The sequence below is a fragment of the Amia ocellicauda genome, unplaced genomic scaffold, assembly GCF_036373705.1.
Source record: "Amia ocellicauda isolate fAmiCal2 unplaced genomic scaffold, fAmiCal2.hap1 HAP1_SCAFFOLD_31, whole genome shotgun sequence".
Taxonomy (NCBI): Eukaryota; Metazoa; Chordata; class Actinopteri; order Amiiformes; family Amiidae; genus Amia; species Amia ocellicauda.
This window is the reverse complement of record NW_027102876.1, coordinates 873089-882710: the sequence shown is the minus strand read 5'-3', so window position 1 is coordinate 882710 and position 9622 is coordinate 873089. Positions and strand designations below refer to the sequence as shown.

At 40.0% G+C, this 9622-nt stretch overlaps 1 non-coding gene across 1 annotated transcript; it reads left to right on the top strand.

Annotated features, from left to right (window-relative positions):
* Window positions 1–1116: 1116 nt before the first annotated feature.
* On the top strand, window positions 1117–1231 carry LOC136729856 (U5 spliceosomal RNA). The gene has a single exon (XR_010809118.1). It is a non-coding gene; the product is annotated as a U5 spliceosomal RNA (small nuclear RNA).
* Window positions 1232–9622: the final 8391 nt, after the last annotated feature.

Below are 9622 nucleotides of genomic sequence, written 5' to 3'. Positions count from 1 at the left end.
AACACACTATGCCGTGAAGGACTGAAATCCTGCAGCGCCCGCAAGGTCCCCCTGCTCAAGAAAGCACATGTACAGGCCCGTCTGAAGTTTGCCAATGAACATCTGAATGATTCAGAGGAGAACTGGGTGAAAGTGGTCTCAGATGAGACCAAAATCAAGCTCTTTGCCATCAACTCAACTCGCCGTGTTTGGAGGAGGAGAATTGACCCCAAGAACACCATTCCCACCATCAAACATGGAGGTGGAAACATTATGCTTTGGGGCTGTTTTTCTGCTAAGGGGACAGGACAACTGCACCGCATCAAAGGGACGATGGACGGGGCCATGTACCGTCAAATCATGGGTGAGAACCTCCTTCCCTAAGCCAGGGCATTGAAAATGGGTCAAATACTTATTTCCCTCATTAACATGCAAATCAATTTATAACTTTTTTGAAATGCATTTTTCTTGATTTTCTTGTTGTTATTCTGTCTCTCACTGCTAAAATACACCTACCATTAAAATTATAGACTGATCATTTCTTTGTCAGTGGGCAAACGTACAAAATCAGCAGGGGATCAATTACTTTTTTCCCCCACTGTACATACATATATATGGAAAAGAAACATTACAAGTATAAATCACAATAAGATGTAATAAGGTACAGATAAACAAAGTGTAATAAAATGTGATCTGTTTGAAAATGCAGGGACGTCACTGGAAAAGATGATGTCTGGATGGCAGCATATGTTGCTCCAAAATGTGTACATCTCTTCTGCAAAAATGGTGCCCTCACAGATGTGCGAGTTACATGACAGACAGACAGACAGACACTCACACACACTGTCACACCCACACACACACTTTCACAGAGAGACATATACACACACACACACACACACACACACACACTTTCACACAGAGACAGGCACACACACGTACAGACACACACACTAACTTTCACACAGAGACAGACACACACACACACACACACACACACACATACATACATACATATGGAAAAGAAACAATACTTTTATAAATCACAATAAGATGTAATAAAGTACAGAAAAACTAAATGTAAGAAAATGTGATCTTTAATACACACAAATATGTATGGCTGGTCGGATGCGTCTTGGACTCGGGTTCCTCTTCATTACGTATAACGCTTTTGCCTTTTGCTAAAGCTTTCCGTGGAGGGGATCGTGGGTGAGTTTGTACCATTCTTGGGGGGCTCTGCCTTGTTGGGGCGGAGCTGTGATCCAGGTGAACAGCAGATCGGGCATAGGTGGGCATGTGGGCAGAGGAGTAGGAAGGCCGGTCAAGCAAATAAGCTTGCTAAGGTACGCAGCAGCAGCAAGCAGCCCCCCCATCCAGCCAGCCAGCCAGTCTGGCTGGCAGTGACTGAGTGGTTGACAGACGGCAAGCAACGGAATGTACGTGCTCTGTGATGTCATAGCAGTCAGCTGAGAGAGGCTCGTGATGTCATCGCTGAGCTGGCTGGCTGGCTGGCTCTGTGTGTGTGTGTGTCTGTGTCTGTCTGTTTTTCTGTTTGTCAGTCTGTCTGTCTGTCTCTCTCTCTCTCTCTCTCTCTCTCTCTCTCTCTCTCCCTCTCAATTCAATTCATTTGTATTGTCAAAGCAATTGGACATACATACATACATACATACATATATGTAGCGTAAGGTACACTTATACATTTCAATTAAAGAAGTGAATTCATAGTATCACCTTATCACGAATCCTGGAGTCTTGTAGAACTCAATTTCTGTAATAATTGGACGCAGACACCAATTCCAAAGATATAAATTGTCAAATTTATTTAAAAACAAAGACTAAATGTAGCACTACACTAATTATACAAAAGGGAAAAACTAATTAAAATTCAACTCTAGATCAACAAATCAAAGACAAATCACTTCCGTGACCAAATCAAAGACCATGGGATCCCATAGGATAACACACAAATCGTTAAACAAAAAAGGTTATAAACACATTGACTACAATACCGGTTAGTAATTCTAGGAATCACTAAGAAACAGTTGAAAGTGCTAAATTGCAGTTTCAGAAGATGAAAAAAAACTGTAACTGATGGGATATGTAGTACTTTATACTCGAGTGGTCTATGCGATTACACCCTGTTGGTGTTATTAAGAACGCCAAGTACCAGAATGCAGAGCGGGACTGTTTTTTGTGCCGTGACTTGTCGGGGGAAAAAGGCGCAGAAAAAACGGACGAGAAGGTGAAGGTAGTATGGCGGTGATGCACGCGTTGGTGAAGTGGGAAAGCGGGGTCGACAAAGACTCTTACAGCGTGATTCCCACTGCTTGCTTTCGCAATTTTGATTTATTCAGCATTGCTGATGATGACGAAGAGACGACTCGAAACTTCAGAGCAGAGTGGAGAGACACGAACAAACCTCCAAAAGGTGGATGGCCTGTCCATGAAGCGCAGATCATTATGACTGGTAACAATGTTTATTTAAAAAAAAAACATTAAAGTCTTTACATGCTATTTGATATATACAATCACAGTATATTTGAAATTAATGTTTAAGTTATTAATGTGTTGTACTTCTAACATACTCTTATAACATGGTAGGTGGTGGTGAGGGCGCTAAAACTCGTCATACTTGACTGGCATTTGTAAGAACGATTTATTGTGTGTTGTGCTTTACAATAAAATCCCCCAAATCACAAAATAAATTAAACCAGATATAATTTAACTTCAGTTTTGATTCAGTGTTGGCTGTTCATCTTAATTTGTATGGTCAAAGCACAGTATTTTTATGACAAATAAATATAATCCCCAAATATCTGTGGACATAATGCAGGGTTTTATTTATTTTATTTTTATTTTAGGAAAAGAAGGCGAACTAAGAAGAAAACTTAATGACCTAACAAAAATGCCCTGTCCTAAAATGAAGAGAGTACCTAAACCAAACAAAAAACTTCAAATTTCAGATGATAGTGACCTTGATGAACCACAGTTACCGGTGAGATAATTACTGCAAATATTAAATAAATGTATTGCAGGATTGTTTTTTTTTAATCATATTCATATATATATATATTTTCATTTTAAACTCTTTTCCTCTCTGAATACAGCACAAAATAAGAAAGAAAACCGATGGAGCTTCAAGAATTAGATCCCGTCATATTCTACAGACATTTAAAGAGTCCAGTGAAGTTGAGCTACAGCAAAAAGTTAAGCAGCTCGAAAAGGAAAACACAAGACTTAAAAATGAAAACCAATGTCTTCGAAACCGTATGGTTGATGGTAAGTTTTTTTATTTATAGCAAATAATTCCTTACCTTGATAAATGTTATTCTTCAGTAATTTAGATTCCAGAGTAATGTATTATAGTTGATCATACTGAAGTAATCTAGAACCACAATACAGACTCTTAATGTGCACTGTCTAATAGTTTAATAATACTGATTATTAAATAAAGTTTTTCAACATAACTTCATAATCCTACATTAATGACTATATGCATTACATTAGATCTGGTAATTGTTGTATTTTATCATTTTTATTTTTTTCGTAGCTAATGTTAATGACCCACAAAAAGGTCAGTTTCCCAATAACATAGAGCAAGTCTCTCAAGTATAATTGCAGGCATTGATGGTTTTGTTTTCACTTTGTATTAAATATATTACTAGAAATGATTATCATTTAATACTAAGGTTTTTTTCTCCAGAGATTCCAGACCTTTTGGACAATCTGAAAAAAATTGTAACAAAAGCCACATTTATCAGCAATGAAGACAAAAGTGTGTCACCATCAAGTGGTTCTGACAGCCCCACAGCAAATTGTTCTGAATCTGACAAAGAATCACCAAAACAGGTATAACACTCTTGGTCTACAATATTACAAAGACAAGGTAAAAATATATATATTGAAAACAAATATTGGTTGTAAACAATCTAATGATGCTACATTATCAGTTATATTCATAGTTATAGTTGATAATAAGAATGTAATTGAATTATGGGTGTCACAGATTCACTGACTTTATTATGTCTGTAAATTAATAAACTTAGAATTGAGACATACTGTGGTCTTTAATAACACATTTCTGTAACAAAATCACAGCCTTACTGATAATGTATTCCACTTAACATAATATAAGAATAGTTTGGGGATAAACTTGTTTTTTATTTACCATTGTCTTTTAGGTGGAAAAGTTCCCAGGCACTGGAGTTTACATTGACAAACTGTCCTGGATCCTTGCAGAGAGGTGCAGCACGAATACGTCATATGCAAGAACCCTGACGGTTGCTGTCTTTGACTTTCCAACATTACTAAAGAGCAATCTTCGTGGTGGTGGCAGCAAGAGAGATCCAACTTCGGAGACATTAAGATCCTCATTGATGTTATTGAGGATCATATACAGCTGCCTTCGGAAGGACACGACGTGTTTCAGTTGCGGGGCTTTGCAGCCCAGCGGGACCCTCTTAATGCCGGACATCAGCTGCCCGAGCCGGTGCGGATGAACGGAGGGACGTTAGACAGCGTTACCTTCCGGGCAGGAGCAGCGAGCGGCAACACCGGGGTGAAAGTGTCGTCTAACACTGTGCCATTAGCCACTAGCTGATTGAGCAGATCAGTGGTTTTTAAGAAGATAACAATGGCAGCAGACTTGATATTTTCACACCCTGCTACCTCCCCAACCGCTAACACACACTGCTCTAGGGGGCAGAACTGCACCGGAGCGATCTTGACTCCATGGCGTCGGGTCAGTTTTTCAAAAGACGCATTCAGGGGGTCCGACCCCCCGACCCGGGAAGAACTACCGGTACTCCCCCCTCCCCTCCCCTGTTCCCCCACAATAAGAAAAGCACTGAAAACAGAAGACAAAATAAACAAACTGAAAAAAGTAAAGCAACAAAAAAACGCAGCCAAAGGACAGAGCTCTCAGCAGCACTCCCGCTCACTGCAGACCCCTCCCACACACTCCCAGCTGAGAGAGAGAGAGAGAGAGAGAGAGAGAGAGAGAGAGAGAGAGAGAGAGAGAGTTAGTGTCTGTCTGTCTCTCTCTCTCTGTAGATGCATCATAGGGAACATATGTAACAATCTCTCTTTTTGTTTACCAAAAATGAGAATGAACGTATTTCAAGTGGGTGTTGCCTTGGTTGGAAACGTTTTAAGATTATTTATGAAGTGTAAAGTGGATTTGTCTCAGTTCTCCGTAGTTTTCAATGTATGTGCCATTCAGTAGCGTTCATGTTACAGATGTGCCCTATGCAGTGGTAGGGTCAATAAAATGTCAGTAAAACTTTATTTTAGCAATTATGGAGGGGAAGAACTGCAAATAGCGGGTCCCCACTAATTATCTAACTTACCAACAACGTTTAAAATTAGGTCTTGCGAAGCTGCCAAATAATGCTGTATAATCGTATGTGTCTTCATACACCGGCTGCTATAGTCTGATAGCTTTGATTATATATATATATTTTCTCGTGAACCACAAATGCTATTTGCTTGATTTTTACAGAGTATGTTATAAATACCATTGTTATGAAGCCTGAAAAATTGTATGCTGTAATTATGAATATTTTCAAATCATTTGTTTGTTTTTCCTAACATGTTACAAATGTTCCCTATGTGAAAGATGCATTATATCTTAATAACGTCTAAACAATTAAAGATTTACAGATTATTATTTTCGGTAAAGTTATAACACATTGCTATTAACTATGTGTGTCAGTAAAAGTTTAAAAAATCCTAATAATTTTTTATTGATCCTGCAAAATAGGTGTTTAGGGAACATTTGTAACATTAGGGTTACGATTTGCCATAGACGCGGAATGAGTTTGATTGTGATGTTAAATGGGGTTTAAAGACGCAGTCGCCTCGGTGCTGATTACTATTGCTGTGTTTCTCCACTTCTACTCCATGCTTGGGAACGCCCACATCCAGTGACGTCAAAACCGGTGGAAAAGCGGGCCGGTTCAAAAAAGATCAGCTGGATCCCAGGCCGAGCAGCAGCTCCGGCTCCAGCACCGGCACCATGTCGCTGGAAAAGCGCTAAGTGAGCTCACAGTGAGCTCAGTGTAATGTCTGCTCTGGTGAGCTCACAGTGTGACCTAGTCGTGAGTTCACGTCTTCACTGGGTAGTCCTTGACAACTTAATTGACTCAATTCTTGGGCTTAATTGGTCAAAATGACCATTGGTTGAAGGTACTCAGGGACTGATGTGTAGAGAGACTTATTAAACCTGCAGGATTGTGGTTTTCCCAGAACAGAATTAACCAGTGTAGCGTTATGTTGGGTGTATTCTGATAAGAGCATTTTAGCTCTGAGCTGAAGCACTGATCTAAAGAAGACCTCTCCCCCCCAAATTTATCAGATTTCCTTAACTCATCAGCATGTGAACTGGTTTACATCAAAGTGACAGTCTTGGGAGGATGGCACCAAGAATGGGCCAAATAGCTTGGAATCCCTGCTGTGAGATGTCTGGGGAAGGGGGCCTGTAGGAAATAAAAACTCTTTGAAATGGACGAGAGCCGAAATCCCGACACAGAGCTACGAACCCGTGCCAACCGGCATTTCCAAAAGATGGCATGGATTGACATCAGTCATAAATCAAGCCCCCCTCCAATAGGACACTGGGGGCTGAAGCCGAAATCCAATCTCACAAACTAAAGAACCAATCACCTATTGATCTGACAGGCGTATAAAGGGTAACGCACGGCATCTCTCTCTCTCTCTCACCTAAACCAGTAACTCGCTGCCACAGCTCAACTTGTATCTCTGTTGCCAGAACCGGAACCAGAAACCAACTAAGTCTTTACCAGCAACAGAAGGGTTAAACTGGGAGAAGGAGATTGAGCCGTACGAAGAATTCTTTTAAAGGACTTTATTAAATAAAGAACTTTACAGACTGCGCTGCCCGCCTGTGCCCAGCCATCCAGCTGGACAATTGACTAAGTCGACTGAATACGAAAGTCATTTAAATAGCTATTTGAGTCTTAAGAAACTTGACCCTTGGAACGAACAGGGCCTTGCTTTCCTCAAAGACTTTGTCTTCAAGTAACTACGGTGGAACCCTGCTTACAAAGAAGATTTTGTGCACAACCTTGGAGCCTTCAAACCAGTGGAAAATCTGTTTGGAAACGACTCTACATTCGCGAAACCCCAACTTCCAGGTGCATCGACTGAGTGGAAGTTCTTGGACAAAGCCGAACCGGACTGCCTTTGTTCCAAACCACACGGACCTCGTGCCGTGTGCTGTTATCTGAGCCCGAAGCCAGAGAGCCCTCTCTGTGACGAAGTTCACATAAGTTTAACAGTTTGGAGTTCATGATTCATGACATTTGAGAAATCAATTAGAAATGTTAATCTGTGATTCATAACTCTAGAATGTGTAATATCATTTAGTTTTCTTAAATATAAATGTGTGTTGCATTCAACTGTTTTGTTGATAATTTTAGAAATAAAATCTGTCAACGCCGAGAAATATCTTCTCATTCCTGTTTAACTGTTTAGTCTGAAATTGACACAAGTTAATAGACACCAGATTATAGGTGGCCCTGCCTATCCTTAATCATTGAATAATAATCAGTTAAGGGAAATTGTGGTAACAAGTAATGATAGGATCTTTCTCTCCACCTAAACGTTAATGAGACTGATATATATATAACGAGAAGTTACCTGACATAAATACTAACCTGCGTAGTTATTGAATGTCTGACTAACAATACTAATGAGAGACTCACCTTCGTCTTACTAACCGGTATTGTAGTCAATGTGTTTATAACCTTTTTTGTTTAATGATTTGTGTGTTATCATATGCGATCCCATGGTCTTTGATTTGGTCACGGAAGTGATTTGTCTTTGATTTGTTGATCTAGAGTTGAATTTTAATTAGTTTTTCCCTTTTGTATAATTAGTGTAGTGCTACATTTAGTCTTTGTTTTTGAATAAATTTGACAATTTATATCTTTGGAATTGGTGTCTGCGTCCAATTATTACAGAAATTGAGTTCTACAAGATTCCAGGATTCGTGATAAGGTGATACTATAAATTCACTTCTTTAATTGAATTTTATAAGTGTACCTTACGCTACACCTTTGACCACCACGTCTTCCTCCTCCCACTGCTTGACCTCTATTGTGACCTGGATCACCTGCCGGCTCCATGTTATCGCTGTGTTGTTGAGGTGGATAGCACGCATTTCACTCGATACTCGTACCACAATGTGAAATCAATCATCAATAACCAGTTGGCAGTATTGGAAAAGCAATTACAAGGGCCTGCATACATACAGTAATGTCAAATCTGATGTGGAAGAACAATTCCTTTATCCCTCTGTTCTCCACCAGGGTTGTGCTGATCGCCTCGATTGGCAAGTTTGCAGTGTGAGGAGTGGATCCATGTCGTCGTTCCTAGGCACTTCACAGCTGTGTGGGTGGTCAGGAGCACCTGGTAGGGCCCTGTCCACCTGGGCTGTTGGGAGGACTTTCTCTTGTGTGCTTTGATATACACAGTCATCTTGCTGGAAGGGGTGGTAAACCTGCTGGGATGGTTCAGTCTGGGCGGCTTTCATCTGTGAATGGACAGCTTCGAAAGCACGTGTTAGTCCCATACAAAAAGACAACATAGCATCATCCATCAAGTGGATGTCCATTTCCCTTACAGACAATGGAGGAGTGATGGAGAGTCTCATAAGTCATCCCATAATAATCTCACACGGAGAAAGACCTGTTTTTCTCAATTTGCTGACGATTTCATTGTCATTAGGACTATAGGAAGGGGATCTGGACGTTTGAGTCCTGTTTGTTTGCATATATTAGACAGCTTATTCTTTAATATCCCATTTTGTTTCTCCACTGCTCCAGCTGACTGAGCCTGATGGGGCAGTGAAAATGTTGTTTACCTCGCAGGGCTTTGCATAGTTCCTGCACTATTGTCCCAGTGAAGTGAGTGTTCCTATCACTGGAAATTTCCCTGGAATGCGAAATCTACATATAACATCCCTTAACTGTATTTTTGCTACTTTTACTACTTCAGCCTTCCTACGGGATAGGCTTCAACCCATTTAGAACACCTATATATTATTACAAGTATATATTCATATCCACAACATTTAAGCTTTTGAACACAATCTATTTGCATATTGCAGGATTATGAGCTTGACAAATGTGGCAAGTTCTACAAAATTGCTAAGCTGTTACTATAAAACCTGGGGCAAACCAATTTAAAAGACTGATGCACACATCCCCCCTTTGCCCGTGTGGCCAACACCATGCCCCACATGGGCAAACCAGGGAAAGAGTGCCTGTGAGGCAACCAATGCATTAGCAAATGTTTGAGCTCTCTTATGGAAGGTGCAGTGGCCAGTTGCAATTTCCTGGAGCTTTTACAGTGCATCTCAAATTAAATTTCATCCAGCCCCAGGTCATAAAAGTCAAACCCTAGTTACGACATACATAACACATACATTTTGTTGCTTCAAAGAGAATACAAAAGTCAGCAAAACATTCTTTTTTACAAATTCAGTTTGTAAACTGTATTGTACATATATTTGTTGCGTTTTGATTTATAAACATTATACATTGTACAAATCTTAAGTGAAGGGCAATGGACTGATTCTGACTTCATGGCTGTCATTCTATTCATTTGAATAATGTGACAT